A 15,797-nucleotide genomic window follows, 5' to 3' on the forward strand; every position below is an offset into this window, starting at 1 on the left:
TCATTTTTTTCACACTTTTGTAAAAGCCCCTTTGAATTCCTCTTTGCTTTTTTCTTTCTGTGTGATGAAAAGAAGGGAAGCATGTTACATAGGTGGAAAATGCCTCTGTTGTTCTAAGGTGAGTAGAAATTGTATCTTGCCAGGTCTGATAGATGCAGAGTTAAAGATTTCAGCTGGGTGGAGCATTGAAAGCTTGAGCTGCCAATCACTTTTCCATTCATATGGCTTCTTGCAAGCCTTGAGGGATGAAGAGTAGTGTTTTTTATGGATTAAGGACCCCAAGACTCACAAAATGTATAGAGATCAGTGCCCCCATGTGAGGATCGAACTCACGACCTTCAGATTATGAGACTGACACGCTACCTGCTGCGCTAACGAGGCTGAATGGCAAAGTGCACATGCGTGTCACAGCTGGCCACCATACTTGGAAGATGATGGCGAAGGCACTATTTTTTCTCATTTTAGTTTTCTCTAGTTTTCCCATACCACTGCTAGCAGTTTTCCCATATCAATGCTAGCAGTTTTCCCATACCAATGCTAGCAGTTTTCTCATATGGTCTAGTGGTTAGGATTCCTGGTTTTCACCCAGGCGGCCCGGGTTCGACTCCCGGTATGGGAAATGCAAAACATTTTAATGACCCGCACACTCCTAGTGCTGAAACCTCCAAAGCTGTGTTTTCCATTGTAAGCTCCAATCATTCCCTTGTTGTCAAAGTAGCAAGGGTCAAAGCCAGGAATGCAGACAAGACAGGTCAAGGCATGCCGAGTCAGTAACAAGAAATCAAATAATATCAGGAACTCACAGGGGAAGCTGAAGATCATCCAGCAACTCATGGCTAACGCTGCTGCCTTTAAATAGGCCCCCGGGCACCAGAAACTGTCACGCTTTGGTGTAAGCACATGCGCACTGGCACATGAATTCTCCAGGCCGTTCTTGTTAATCCACGCATTGGCAAATTTCTAAGTGCCAATGATGGGGAATTTCTACGTGCCAAACTTCTACCAACCATTCTCTGACAGAGACATCATTAATTTTTTTCACACCTTTGTAAAAGCCCCATTGAATTCCTCTTTGCTTTTTTCTTTCTGTGCTATGAAAAGAAGGGAAGCATGTCACATAGGTGGAAAATGCCTCTGTTGTTCTAAGGTGAGTAGAAATTGTATCTTGCCAGGTCTGATAGATGCAGAGCTAAAGATTTCAGCTGGGTGGAGCATTGAAAGCTTGAGCTGCCAATCACTTTTCCATCCATATGGCTTCTTGCAAGCCTTGAGGGATGAAGAGTAGTGTTTTTTATGGATTAAGGACCTCAAGACTCACAAAATGTATAGAGATCAGTGCCCCGTGTGAGGATCGAACTCACGACCTTCAGATTATGAGACTGACGCGCTACCTGCTGCGCTAACGAGGCTAAATGGCAAAGTGAACATGCGTGTCACAGCTGGCCACCATACTTGGAAGATGATGGCGACGGCACTATTTTTCCTCACTTTAGTTTTCTCTAGTTTTCCCATACCAATGCTAGCAGTTTTCCATACCGATGCTAACAGTTTTCCCATATGGTCTAGCGATTAGGATTCCTGGTTTTCACCCAGGCGGCCCGGGTTCGACTCCCGGTATGGGAAATGCAAAACATTTTAATGACCCGCACACTCCTAGTGCTGAAACCTCCAAAGCTGTGTTTTCCATTGTAAGCTCCAATCATTCCATTGTTGTCAAAGTAGCAAGGGTCAAAGCCAGGAATGCAGACAAGACAGGTCAAGGCATGCCGGGTCAGTAACAAAAAATCAAATAATATCAGGAACACAGGAACTCACAGGGGAAGCTGAAGATCATCCAGCAACTCATGGCTAACGCTGCTGCCTTTAAATAGGCCCCCGGGCACCAGAAACTGTCACGCTTTGGTGTAAGCACATGCGCACTGGCACATGAATTCTCCAGGCCGTTCTTGTTAATCCGCGCATTGGCATTGGCAAATTTCTAAGTGCCAATGATGGGGAATTTCTACGTGCCAATCTTCTACCAACCATTCTCTGACAGAGACATCATTCATTTTTCCTGGTGCCTCCATGGCAGCATACTAGTGATAGAGCTCCGCCTCGACTCCTCCCTCAGGACTAGTGAATAGAATAAATTAAAGGCATAGCCCCTCCCCCAACATTCTCCTTTTTTCCTCCATACCTTCTTGTACTGGTGAAGAGTAGAAGTATGTCCATACCTCTGCAGTCGGCAGCGTCCGCCGGGTTTAGCCTTTCCCGCGCGCAGTCCCTGTTCTTGGGCCGCTGTTAGCGCTAATAAGCTGGGAGACCCCTCTGTGGATGTGTTGGGGTCGCATCGCAGAGTTTCCTCATAGGAACGCAAACTGCCAGGAGCACCTATGAATGACATGGAAGCTGCGGAAGGATCGGCTCCACTACCCCAGGCCAGACATTTCTTTCCCTTTTTTACTTCTTCTGTATTGAATATATGTTTTCCTTTTATAAAAAAAAAAAGAAAAAGAGAATCCATTTGTAATGCTGTACGAAAAAAAAAAAAAAAAACTGAGAGACTCTGTCTATCAGTAGGTGCCCCTGTCGCTCTGGGCTTCATGGCAGTCTGGGGGGTCTGGCCTGCGTCAGGGGGCGGAGCCACAGGTATTACTAGGTTCAACTGATCCCTCGTTTATGGCAGGGGGGGCCGTGCTGATCGGCGCCCACACTATTGGTGCATTGGCACCTACATTTACTGAGAATCCCGGCGCCCTGATGCAGTACTTCCTGTATCACGGGCGCCGGCGCTTCTGCGCATGCGCGGCACGTGCGCGGCGCATGCGCGGTGACGTCTCGAGACGCGGCGGCCATCTTAGATTCTGGAAACAGGGCTTTTTTGCCCTTACTTCCAATCTTTTGGCTGGGGGCGGATCCTGGGGGAAGGCTCCTTCAGGGAATCCTTAAATAAAGACCTAGAACAGGGCTTGGCTGCTGCTGCAGTGACAAATGCTAAGCCCTGCTAGGTTTCAGCCCTGAAAATTGTTGGTAAGAGGGGAGGAGATGGGGGGAAGGTGCCAGCATATCAGCACCTGTCTGAAGGTTGCAGACAGGTGCCTTTTTTCCGTTTGTTCAGTCTCTCACTTGTTATTATTATTCTTTCGGCCTCTCTATATTTCTTGCAGCCGATCCTTCCGCCCAAGCTCTGCAATGAGTCATTCGCCGCGTAACAAAGATCCTCACACCATTAGGTATGGACCAACGATACGTGAGTATTTAAAAAAAAAAAAAAAAGTGCCCTCACTGTTTTCTGACGTGAGTTCCTTACACCGTAGCCCTGCCCACTCCAAGAGGACCAGAAAGTCATCAAGATCTCGTGATAATGACAGCCCAGTCCGCAGATCTGATTCCTCGCAACACCGGTCCCACTCATCAAGGCGAAGATCCCGATCTCCACGTCATAGATCACAGAGGTCAAGATCCAGGGGTCATGATCACTCCCCATCTTCTAGAAGCCAACTCAACAGATGGTCTACTTGGGCGCAGCATTCAACACCCTGAGGGGTACAGTGTCGTTGCCATCGCCAAAGAGGGAGATTATCATTCAGAAAATGATCAAAACCATCCAGAGTCCGGTTTTAACGGCCTCACAATGCCTGAGCCTCATTGGCACTATGTCTGCCTGCATCCCCATGGTCCCATGGACCCATTGGCACCTGAGATTCTTTCAGACTGGTTTCTTGGCGCAGTGGAGGAAACGTTGACTGTCCCAGACGATCCTGATCACAGGACTGATGCGAAGGAGTCTTCAATGGTGGACAGATCCAGAGAACCTCTCCAGACCCCGTCACTTGGGGTCCCTTCATTGGACCACAATTACGTCCGATGCGAGCGGACAGGGCTGGGGAGCCCATTGCGGGGAATCCAAAGTACAGGGGAAATGGTCATTCTCCACCCAGGGCGTAGTGTCCAACATCCTAGAATTGAGAGCAGCCTTTATGGCACTAACTTCCCTGACATCCCAAGTCAAGGGTCAGAGGATTCTGCTTCGCCTGGACAACAGGGCAGCGGTTGCTTATCTGCAGAAGCAGGGGGGCACACGCAGCAGGTCGCTCCTCAAGGAAGTAGAGCCGATCATGCTTTGGGCAGAGAAGAACCTCCTGGACCTTCGAGCGGTATACCTCCCAGGCAAGCTGAATCTGGAAGCAGACGCATTGTCCAGGAGATTCTACGACAACAACGAGTGGACGCTCCACCCGCGGGTGTTCCGTCAGATTGCCAACTCTTGGGATCCCCCACAGGTGGACCTGTTTGCCTCTCCGGAGAACGCCAAACTGGACAGGTTTGTCTCCCGGTTTCCACATCCGCAAGCCGAAGCAGTGGATGCCCTGACATGCCCATGGAGGTTCTCCACGGCATATGCCTTCCCTCCGCGGTCACTGATACTCAAATTTCTCCTGAGGTTACTCAGGGAATCAGTGCAGGTACTGACGATACTCCCGTACTGGCCGAAGAGACCTTGGTTTCCACTTGCCATGCGTCTCAGTGTGAGTCCGCCAGTCAAGATTCCAGCATTCCCTCAACTTCTGCTGCAGGGCAAACTGCTTCACCCAAACCCTCAGAGGTTGGACCTTCGAGTCTGGAAGTTGAGAGGCGAAGGTTCGAGTCCCTAGGCTGCTCGTCAGGGGTCATCTCAACCCTCTTAAAGGCCAGGAAACCTACAACGAATACTATATATTCGAAGATCTGGGATAAGTTCTTGTCCTACGCAGCCGATAACGGCTTTGATCCTATCGTTCCCTCTACAAACCATGTATTAGGTTTCCTTCAGACAGGACTTGACCTAGGCCTTAGTCTAAGCTCCCTCAAGGTTCAGGTAGCAGCAATCTCAGCCGCAACCAGTAGAAGGTGGGCAGAAGATCCTTTACTAGTCATCTTCTTTAAAGGCGTCCTGAAGATCCGTCCGCCTGCTAGACGATCCTTCCCTAAATGGGATCTGCCTCTGGTCCTCGAGGCTCTGTCAATCCAACCTTTTGCTCCAGTAGAACAAATAACCCTATGGAACCTAACGTTGAAAACAACGTTTCTGCTAGCCATCACCTCCGGTAGGAGGATCTCAGAACTCCACTCCTTAGGAATTGGGGAAGACCACATCTGTTTCTTCCATGACAAGGTGGAACTTCGCCCACTCAGAGGGTTCATGCCGAAGGTCGCCTCTACAAGCCACCTGTTGGAACCTTGGGCTCTACCAATATTCGCAGATACTGATACAGAATCCTGCCACGAACTAGATGTGTCCAGAACACTCAAGGCCTATCTAGAGGCCACCGGCTCCTTCAGAACCTCGGAGAGACTGTTCATCATACCTTTTGGTAAACACAGGGGCAAGGAAGCCTCCATCAGGACTCTGGCATCATGGGTTGTGAAGCTGATACAGAGGTCCTACAGGGCGAAGAATATGGAGCCTCCATCTCGAGTGAATGCTCATTCCACTAGAGCAGTCGCTACTTCCTGGGCAACAAGGGCTAACGTATCGCTGGAGACGGTGTGCAGGGCAGCCACCTGGTCGTCTCGTAACACGTTTCTCAGGCACTACCATATTGACCCAGGAGCTCTTACAACGGTGGAGTTCGGAAGAAGGGCAGTTCAGGCGGCTATGTCCTCTTCTAATTAAAAACTCTTATTGTTAAGCATTATCCCACCCGCGTCAAGCTAGTTATTTATCACTAGTATGCTGCCATGGAGGCACCAGGAAAACGGAAAATTGTATCATACTTACCAGTAATTTTCCTTTCCTGGTGCCTATCCATGGCAGCATACGCTCCCACCCTCGGTATTCTATATTACGGAGAATGTTGGGGGAGGGACTATGCCTTTAATTTATTCTATTCACTAGTCCTGAGGGAGGAGTCGAGGCGGAGCTCTATCACTAGTATGCTGCCATGGATAGGCACCAGGAAAGGAAAATTACTGGTAAGTATGATACAATTTTCCGTTTTTTCACACCTTTGTAAAAGCCCATTTGAATTCCTCTTTGCTTTTTTCTTTCTTTGTGATGAAAAGAAGGGAAGCATGTCACATAGGTGGAAAATGTCTCTGTTGTTCTAAGGTGAGTAGAAATTGTATCTTGCCAGGTCTGATAGATGCAGAGTTAAAGATTTCAGCTGGGTGGAGCATTGAAAGCTTGAGCTGCCAATCACTTTTCCTGGTGCCTCCATGGCAGCATACTAGTGATAGAGCTCCGCCTCGACTCCTCCCTCAGGACTAGTGAATAGAATAAATTAAAGGCATAGCCCCTCCCCCAACATTCTCCTTTTTTTCCTCCATACCTTCTTGTACTGGTGAAGAGTAGAAGTATGTCCATACCTCTGCAGTCGGCAGCGTCCGCCGGGTTTAGCCTTTCCCGCGCGCAGTCCCTGTTCTTGGGCCGCTATTAGCGCTAATAAGCTGGGAGACCCCTCTGTGGATCTGTTGGGGTCGTATCGCAGAGTTTCCTCATAGGAACGCAAACTGCCAGGAGCACCTATGAATGACATGTAAGCTGCGGAAGGATCGGCTCCACTACCCCAGGCCAGTCATTTCTTTCTCTTTTTGACTTCCTCTGTATTGCACGTATGTTTTCCTTTTTAAAAAAAAAAAAAAGGAGGATCCATTAGTCTGCTTTTGCTATTGTTGTTTTTTGTTTCCCTTGTATCTACTAGGTTTTTTTATCCTGATCGATGCCTGTACCTTCAAACTGAGAGACTCTGTCTGTCAGTGGGTGCCCCTGTCGCTCTGGGCTTCCTGGTAGTCTGGGGGTCTGGCCTGCATCAGGGGGAGGAGCCGCAGGTACTGCTAGTCTCCGCTGGTCCCTCGTGTATGGCGGGGGGGGGGGCCGTGCGGATCGGCGCCCACACTATCGGTGCATCGGCACCTACATTAGTGAGGATCCCGGCGCCCTGATACAGTACTTCCTGTGTCACGGGCGCCGGCGCTTCTGCGCATGCGCGGCGCGTGCGCGGCGCATGCGCAGTGCCTTCTCGAGACGCGGCGGCCATCTTGGAAACTGGAAACAGGGCTAGTTGCCCTTGCTTCCAATTTTTTGGCTGGGGGCGGGTCCTGGGGGAAGGCTCCCTCAAGTAATCCCTAATAAAGGACCTAGATACAGGGCTTGGCTGCTGCTGCAGTACCAGATGCTAAGCCCTGCTAGGTTCCAGCCCTAAACTTGTTGGTAAGAGGGGATGAGATGAGGGGAAGGTGCCAGCATATCAGCACCTGTCTGAAGGTTGCAGACAGGTGCCTTCTTTCTTCTTTTTTGTTTAGTCTCTCACTTATTTTTTTTCGGCCTCTCTATATTTCTCGCAGCCGATCCTTCCGCCCAAGCTCTGCAATGAGTCATTCGCCACATAACAAAGATCCTCACACCATTAGGTATGGACCAACAATACGTGAGTATTTAAAAAAAAAAAAAAAAAGTGCCCTCACTGTTTTCTGACGTGAGTTCCTTACACCGTAGCCCTGCCCACTCCAAGAGGACCAGAAAGTCATCAAGATCTCGTGACAATGACAGCCCAGTCCGCAGATCTGATTCCTCGCGACACCGGTCCCACTCATCAAGGCGAAGATCCCGATCTCCATGTCATAGATCACAGAGGTCAAGATCCAGGGGTCATGATCACTCCCCATCTTCTAGAAGCCACAGAAAGAAGAAGTGTTGGACATGCGGGGCTACGCCACTACCCGACAAGGTAGTTTGTAAGGACTGCTTTACGGACTATGCGTCCAACCGCGAGCAGGAAAATCGGCATGCAGTAGAACTGCTGGACAAAGCTATGAGGGACTCCTTCTCCAAGCTCTTGGCTTCAGTCCCTGTTCAGCCGACCTCGCAGGTACCACAGGCTCAGAATGTGGAATCCAGTCTCCCGGGCCCCTCAACAGTCGGGCCGCCTGTACTACCGACTGATCGGTCAGGCAGAGACTCCTCACCCGGAGATGACTCGGAGTACTCAGCAGAGGAGTCAGAGCCCTCAGGGTTCAGCTTTTCCCTGGTAAACCCGTTTATCCAGGCAGTCAAGTCAGCAATCTCCTGGAAAGAGGCGGATGATCCCCCTCAGGAGGCGACAAGCTATTTTCCTTTTCTCAAGAGGAAGCAGATTCTTTTCCCATTAATGGGGGAAATTAGCCAGGTCATTCTTAACGAATGGGCAAAGCCTGATAAAAAGTTCTCTTTGAGCCGGCTCAACAAGTTGTATCCCTTACCAGAGTCTGGAACACAGGCGCTAAACTCCATGCCTGTAGTGGATGCATCAGTAGTACGCCTTGCCAAAAACGTGACCTTACCAATGGAGGATTCCACCTCCTTCAAGGATCCCCTAGACAGGCGTATTGACCTGGAACTAAAGAGGAGCTACTTAGCGGCAGGAGCGGCTTGTAAACCGGCCATCGCCCTCACGTCAGTCTCTAATGCCATTAGGTCATGGACAGATAACATTGAGACTGCTCTGCGTCAGAACGTTCCTACAGAAGACATAATAAAAGCCTTGGAGGAACTCAGGCTATCGGCAGATTTTGTTGGAGTGGCTGCCATTGATACCATTAGATGCTCGGCAAGATCTATGCTACACTCTGTGATGGCAAAGAGGGCCTTATGGCTGAAGCCTTGGTCAGCTGACCTTTCATCCAAACAGACCTGGTGCAAGATTCCCTTTGATGGGAAGGCGCTTTTTGGAGATAAGATGGATAACGCAATCTCTAGGCTGTCAGGAGGGAAGTCTGGTATGCTTCCACAGGACAGGAGAACACGAAGATTCAGAGGCGGTCCCTCTAGGTTCCGCCGCTCGGATCCAAGAGACTTCAGAAATTCGGGTCAATTCAGAGACAACAGAAGACCTTGGAGAGGCACTCAGCAATCCTTCTTGAACAGGAAGATGAAAGCCCCTCCGGCTCCTCAGGAGCAAAAGCAGTCTTTTTGACGCCAAACCATCCCTGACACTCCCGGTGGGAGCCAGGCTAAAACATTTCACCTCGGCCTGGGCCACCCATTGCCAGGACCCCTGGGTTCTGTCCACTATCCAATGGGGGCACTCTTGGAAGTTTTTTCAAACTCCACCTCGAAGCTCGTTCAAGAGAACGGAAATTCCATCTTCTCCTCTGAAAGCTCAAGCTCTAAGAGATTTTCTAGTGTCACTCCAGCGCCAGGAAGCAGCCATTCCTGTGCCCTTGGCAGAGCAATTCACGGGTTTTTACTCCACCTTATTCCTCGTCCCCAAGAGGACGGGCGGATGGAGGCCTGTGATAGACCTGAAGAGGCTCAACCAGTATATTCACACCGAGAGCTTCAAGATGGAATCCTTGCAGACAATAATTCAAGCAGTCCAGCCGTTAGATTGGATGATCTCAGTCGATCTCCAGGACGCATACCTGCATGTTCCAATCCAGCCTACATTGCAGAAATACCTGAGATTTGCAGTGGGTCATACTCACCTTCAGTTCCAAGCTCTACCCTTTGGGCTGTGCACCTCTCCCAGGGTATTCTCCAAGATCCTATTATCTGCCCTAGCCCCCCTGAGGGAGAAGGGCTTAAGGGTGTATCATTATCTGGACAACATCCTACTCCTTGCAAGCAGTCCAGAGCAACTGATGTGCCATCGAACCATTCTGCTCCAAACTCTAAGGGAGCCAACTCACACCAACTCAACAGATGGTCTACTTGGGCGCAGCATTCAACACCCTGAGGGGTACAGTGTCGTTACCACCACCAAAGAGGGAGATTATCATCCAGAAAATGATCAAAATCATCCAGAGTCCGGTTTTAACGGCCTCACAATGCCTGAGCCTCATTGGCACTATGTCTGCCTGCATCCCCATGGTCCCATGGACCCATTGGCACCTGAGATTCTTTCAGACTGGTTTCTTGACGCAGTGGAGGAAACGTCGACTGTCCCAGACGATCCTGATTACAGGACTGATGCGCAGGAGTCTTCAATGGTGGACAGATCCAGAGAACCTCTCCAGACCCCGTCACTTGGGGTCCCTTCATTGGACCACAATTACGTCCGATGCGAGCGGACAGGGCTGGGGAGCCCACTGCGGGGAATCCAGAGTACAAGGGAAATGGTCATTCTCCACCCAGGGCGTAGTGTCCAACATCCTAGAATTGAGGGCAGCCTTTATGGCACTAACTTCCCTGACATCCCAAGTCAAGGGTCAGAGGATTCTGCTTCGCCTAGACAACAGGGCAGCGGTGGCTTATCTGCAGAAGCAGGGGGGCACGCGCAGCAGGTCGCTCCTCAAGGAAGTAGAGCCGATCATGCTTTGGGCAGAGAAGAACCTCCTGGACCTTCGAGCGGTATATCTCCCAGGCAAGCTGAATAGGGAAACAGACGCATTGTCCAGGAGATTCTACGACAACAACGAGTGGACGCTCCACCCGCGGGTGTTCCGTCAGATTGCCAACTCTTGGGATCCCCCACAGGTGGACCTGTTCGCCTCTTCGGAGAACGCCAAGCTGGACAGGTTTGTCTCCCGGTTTCCACATCCGCAAGCCGAAGCAGTGGATGCCCTGACATGCCCATGGAGGTTCTCCACGGCATATGCCTTCCCTCCGCGGTCACTGATATTCAAATTTCTCCTGAGGTTACTCAGGGAATCAGTGCAGGTACTGACGATACTCCCGTACTGGCCGAAGAGACCTTGGTTTCCACTTGCCATGCGTCTCAGTATGAGTCCGCCAGTCAAGATTCCAGCATTCCCTCAACTTCTGCTGCAGGGCAAACTGCTTCACCCAAACCCTCAGATGTTGGACCTTCGAGTCTGGAAGTTGAGAGGCGAAGGTTCGAGTCCCTAGGCTGCTCGTCAGGGGTCATCTCAACCCTCCTAAAGGCCAGGAAACCTACAACGAATACTATATATTCGAAGATCTGGGATAAATTCTTATCCTACACAGCCGATAAGGGCTTTGATCCTATTGTTCCCTCTACAAACCATGTATTAGGTTTCCTTCAGACAGGACTTGACCTAGGCCTTAGTCTAAGCTCCCTCAAGGTTCAGGTAGCAGCAATCTCAGCCGCAACCAGTAGAAGGTGGGCAGAAGATCCTTTACTAGTCATCTTCTTTAAAGGCGTCCTGAAGATCCGTCCACCTGCTAGACGATCCTTTCCTAAATGGGATCTGTCTCTGGTCCTCGAGGCTCTGTCAATCCAACCTTTTGCTCCAGTAGAACAAATAACCCTATGGAACCTAACGTTGAAAACAACGTTTCTGCTAGCCATCACCTCCGGTAGGAGGATCTCAGAACTCCACTCCTTAGGAATTGGGGAAGACCACATCTCCTTCTTCCCTGACAGGGTGGAACTTCGCCCACTTAGAGGGTTCATGCCGAAGGTCGCCTCTTCAAGCCACCTGCTGGAACCTTGGGCTCTACCAATATTCGCAGATACTGATACAGAATCCTGCCACGAACTGGATGTGTCCAGGACACTCAAGGCCTATCTAGAGGCCACCAGTTCCTTCAGAATCTCGGAGAGACTGTTCATCATACCTTTTGGTAAACACAGGGGCAAGGAAGCCTCCATCAGGAATCTGGCATCATGGGTTGTGAAGCTGATACAGAGGTCCTACAGGGCGTAGAATATGGAGCCTCCATCTCGAGTGAATGCTCATTCCACTAGAGCAGTCGCTACTTCCTGGGCAACAAGGGCTAATGTATCGCTGGAGACGGTGTGCAGGGCAGCCACCTGGTCGTCTCGTAACACGTTTCTCAGGCACTACCATATTGACCCAGGAGCTCTTACAACGGTGGAGTTCGGAAGAAGGGCAGTTCAGGCTGCTATGTCCTCTTCTAATTAAAAACTCTTATTGTTAAGCATTATCCCACCCGCGTCAAGCTAGTTATTTATCACTAGTATGCTGCCATGGAGGCACCAGGAAAACGGAAAATTGTATCATACTTACCAGTAATTTTCCTTTCCTGGTGCCTATCCATGGCAGCATACGCTCCCACCCTCGGTATTCTATATTACGGAGAATGTTGGGGGAGGGGCTATGCCTTTAATTTATTCTATTCACTAGTCCTGAGGGAGGAGTCGAGGCGGAGCTCTATCACTAGTATGCTGCCATGGATAGGCACCAGGAAAGGAAAATTACTGGTAAGTATGATACAATTTTCCGTTTTCCATCCATATGGCTTCTTGCAAGCCTTGAGGGATGAAGAGTAGTGTTTTTTATGGATTAAGGACCCCAAGACTCACAAAATGTATAGAGATCAGTGCCCTGTGTGAGGATCGAACTCACGACCTTCAGATTATGAGACTGACGCGCTACCTGCTGCGCTAACGAGGATGAATGGCAAAGTGAACATGCGTGTCACAGCTGGCCACCATACTTGGGAGATGATGGCGACGGCACTATTTTTTCTCACTTTAGTTTTCTCTAGTTTTCCCATACCAATGCTAGCAGTTTTCCCATACCAATGCTAACAGTTTTCCCATATGGTCTAGCGGTTCGGATTCCTGGTTTTCGCCCGGGTTCGACTCCCGGTATGGGAAATGCAAAACATTTTAATGACCCGCACACTCCTAGTGCTGAAACCTCCAAAGCTGTGTTTTCCATTGTAAGCTCCAATCATTCCCTTGTTGTCAAAGTAGCAAGGGTCAAAGCCAGGAATGCAGACAAGACAGGTCAAGGCATTTCCCGGGTCAGTAAGAAGAAATCAAATAATATCAGGAACACAGGAACTCACAGGGGAAGCTGAAGATCATCCAGCAACTCATGGCTAACGCTGCTGCCTTTAAATAGGCCCCCGGGCACCAGAAACTGTCACGCTTTGGTGTAAGCACATGCGCACTGGCACATGAATTCTCCAGGCCGTTCTTGTTAATCCGCGCATTGGCATTGGCAAATTTCTAAGTGCCAATCATGGGGAATTTCTACGTGCCAATCTTCTACCAACCATTCTCTGACAGAGACATCATTCATTTTTTTCACACCTTTGTAAAAGCCCCTTTGAATTCCTCTTTGCTTTTTTCTTTCTGTGTGATGAAAAGAAGGGAAGCATGTCACGTAGGTGGAAATGCCTCTGTTGTTCTAAGGTGAGTAGAAATTGTATCTTGCCAGGTCTGATAGATGCAGAGTTAAAGATTTCAGCTGGGTGGATCATTGAAAGCTTGAGTTGCCAATCACTTTTCCATCCATATGGCTTCTTGCAAGCCTTGAGGGATGAAGAGTAGTGTTTTTTATGGATTAAGGACCCCAAGACTCACAAAATGTATAGAGATCAGTGCCCCGTGTGAGGATCGAACTCACGACCTTAAGATTATGAGACTGACGCGCTACCTGCTGCGCCAACAAGGCTGAATGGCAAAATGAACATGCGTGTCACAGCTGGCCACCATACTTGGAAGATGATGGCGACGGCACTATTTTTTCTCACTTTAGTTTTCTCTAGTTTTCCCATACCAATGCTAGCAGTTTTCCCATACCAATTCTAACAGTTTTCCCATATGGTCTAGCGGTTAGGATTCCTGGTTTTCACCCAGGCGGCCCGGGTTCGACTCCCGGTATGGGAAATGCAAAACATTTTAATGACCCGCACACTCCTAGTGCTGAAACCTCCAAAGCTGTGTTGTCCATTGTAAGCTCCAATCATTCCCTTGTTGTCAAAGTAGCAAGGGTCAAAGCCAGGAATGCAGACAAGGCAGGTCAAGGCATGCCGGGTCAGTAACAAGAAATCAAATAATATCAGGAACACAGGAACTCACAGGGGAAGCTGAAGATCATCCAGCAACTCATGGCTAACGCTGCTGCCTTTAAATAGGCCCCCGGGCACCAGAAACTGTCACGCTTTGGTGTAAGCACATGCGCACTGGCACATGAATTCTCCAGGCCGTTCTTGTTAATCCGCGCATTGGCAAATTTCTAAGTGCCAATGATGGGGAATTTCTACGTGACAATCTTCTACCAACCATTCTCTGACAGAGACATCATTCATTTTTTTCACACCTTTGTAAAAGCCCCTTTGAATTCCTCTTTGCTTTTTTCTTTCTGTGTGATGAAAAGAAGGGAAGCATGTCACATAGGTGGAAAATGCCTCTGTTGTTCTAAGGTGAGTAGAAATTGTATCTTGCCAGGTCTGATAGATGCAGAGTTAAAGATTTCAGCTGGGTGGAGCATTGAAAGCTTGAGCTGCCAATCACTTTTCCATCCATATGGCTTCTTGCAAGCCTTGAGGGATGAAGAGTAGTGTTTTTTATGGATTAAGGACCCCAAGACTCACAAAATGTATAGAGATCAGTGCTCCGTGTGAGGATCGAACTCACGACCTTCAGATTATGAGACTGACGCGCTACCTGCTGCGCTAACGAGGCTGAATGGCAAAGTGAACATGCGTGTCACAGCTGGCCACCATACTTGGAAGATGATGGCGACGGCACTATTTTTTCTCACTTTAGTTTTCTCTAGTTTTCCCATACCAATGCTAGCAGTTTTCCCATACCAATGCTAACAGTTTTCCCATATGGTCTAGCGGTTAGGGTTCCTGGTTTTCACCCAGGCGGCCCGGGTTCGACTCCCGGTATGGGAAATGCGAAACATTTTAATGACCCGCACACTCCTAGTGCTGAAACCTCCAAAGCTGTGTTTTCCATTGTAAGCTCCAATCATTCCCTTGTTGTCAAAGTAGCAAGGGTCAAAGCCAGGAATGCAGACAAGACAGGTCAAGGCATTTCCCGGGTCAGTAACAAGAAATCAAATAATATCAGGAACACAGGAACTCACAGGGGAAGCTGAAGATCATCCAGCAACTCATGGCTAACGCTGCTGCCTTTAAATAGGCCCCCGGGCACCAGAAACTGTCACGCTTTGGTGTAAGCACATGCGCACTGGCACATGAATTCTCCAGGCCGTTCTTGTTAATCCACGCATTGGCAAATTTCTAAGTGCCAATGATGGGGAATTTCTACGTGACAATCTTCTACCAACCATTCTCTGACAGAGACATCATTCATTTTTTTCACACCTTTGTAAAAGCCCCTTTGAATTCCTCTTTGCTTTTTTCTTTCTGTGTGATGAAAAGAAGGGAAGCATGTCACATAGGTGGAAAATGCCTCTGTTGTTCTAAGGTGAGTAGAAATTGTATCTTGCCAGGTCTGATAGATGCAGAGTTAAAGATTTCAGCTGGGTGGAGCATTGAAAGCTTGAGCTGCCAATCACTTTTCCATCCATATGGCTTCTTGCAAGCCTTGAGGGATGAAGAGTACTGTTTTTTATGGATTAAGGACCCCAAGACTCACAAAATGTATAGAGATCAGTGCCCCGTGTGAGGATCGAACTCACGACCTTCAGATTATGAGACTGACGCGCTACCTGCTGCGCTAACGAGGCTGAATGGCTAAGTGAACATGCGTGTCACAGCTGGCCATCATACTTGGAAGATGATGGCGACGGCACTATTTTTTCTCACTTTAGTTTTCTCTAGTTTTCCCATACCAATGCTAGCAGTTTTCCCATACCAATGCTAACAGTTTTCCCATATGGTCTAGCGGTTAGGATTCCTGGTTTTCGCCCGGGTTCGACTCCCGGTATGGGAAATGCAAAACATTTTAATGACCCGCACACTCCTAGTGCTGAAACCTCCAAAGCTGTGTTTTCCATTGTAAGCTCCAATCATTCCCTTGTTGTCAAAGTAGCAAGGGTCAAAGCCAGGAATGCAGACAAGACAGGTCAAGGCATTTCCCGGGTCAGTAAGAAGAAATCAAATAATATCAGGAACACAGGAACTCACAGGGGAAGCTGAAGATCATCCAGCAACTCATGGCTAACGCTGCTGCCTTTAAATAGGCCCCCGGGCACCAGAAACT

General features: G+C 49.0%; 10 non-coding genes across 10 annotated transcripts; 4 read left to right on the forward strand and 6 right to left on the reverse strand.

The window, feature by feature from the left end:
• Positions 1 to 307: 307 nt before the first annotated feature.
• On the reverse strand, positions 308 to 381 carry TRNAM-CAU. The gene has a single exon. It is a non-coding gene; the product is annotated as a tRNA-Met (tRNA).
• A 166-nt stretch (positions 382 to 547) lies between these two features.
• On the forward strand, positions 548 to 619 carry TRNAE-UUC. Its single transcript has one exon. It is a non-coding gene; the product is annotated as a tRNA-Glu (tRNA).
• Positions 620 to 1,336: 717 nt separating this feature from the next.
• TRNAM-CAU lies at positions 1,337 to 1,409 on the reverse strand. Its single transcript has one exon. It is a non-coding gene; the product is annotated as a tRNA-Met (tRNA).
• Positions 1,410 to 1,551: 142 nt separating this feature from the next.
• TRNAE-UUC lies at positions 1,552 to 1,623 on the forward strand. The gene has a single exon. It is a non-coding gene; the product is annotated as a tRNA-Glu (tRNA).
• Positions 1,624 to 12,209: 10,586 nt separating this feature from the next.
• TRNAM-CAU lies at positions 12,210 to 12,282 on the reverse strand. Its single transcript has one exon. It is a non-coding gene; the product is annotated as a tRNA-Met (tRNA).
• Positions 12,283 to 13,220: 938 nt separating this feature from the next.
• TRNAM-CAU lies at positions 13,221 to 13,293 on the reverse strand. The gene has a single exon. It is a non-coding gene; the product is annotated as a tRNA-Met (tRNA).
• A 143-nt stretch (positions 13,294 to 13,436) lies between these two features.
• Positions 13,437 to 13,508, forward strand: TRNAE-UUC. Its single transcript has one exon. It is a non-coding gene; the product is annotated as a tRNA-Glu (tRNA).
• Positions 13,509 to 14,233: 725 nt separating this feature from the next.
• TRNAM-CAU lies at positions 14,234 to 14,306 on the reverse strand. The gene has a single exon. It is a non-coding gene; the product is annotated as a tRNA-Met (tRNA).
• Positions 14,307 to 14,449: 143 nt separating this feature from the next.
• TRNAE-UUC lies at positions 14,450 to 14,521 on the forward strand. The gene has a single exon. It is a non-coding gene; the product is annotated as a tRNA-Glu (tRNA).
• A 727-nt stretch (positions 14,522 to 15,248) lies between these two features.
• TRNAM-CAU lies at positions 15,249 to 15,321 on the reverse strand. Its single transcript has one exon. It is a non-coding gene; the product is annotated as a tRNA-Met (tRNA).
• Positions 15,322 to 15,797: the final 476 nt, after the last annotated feature.

The sequence above is a fragment of the Rana temporaria genome, chromosome 3 (assembly GCF_905171775.1).
Source record: "Rana temporaria chromosome 3, aRanTem1.1, whole genome shotgun sequence".
NCBI lineage: Eukaryota > Metazoa > Chordata > Amphibia > Anura > Ranidae > Rana > Rana temporaria.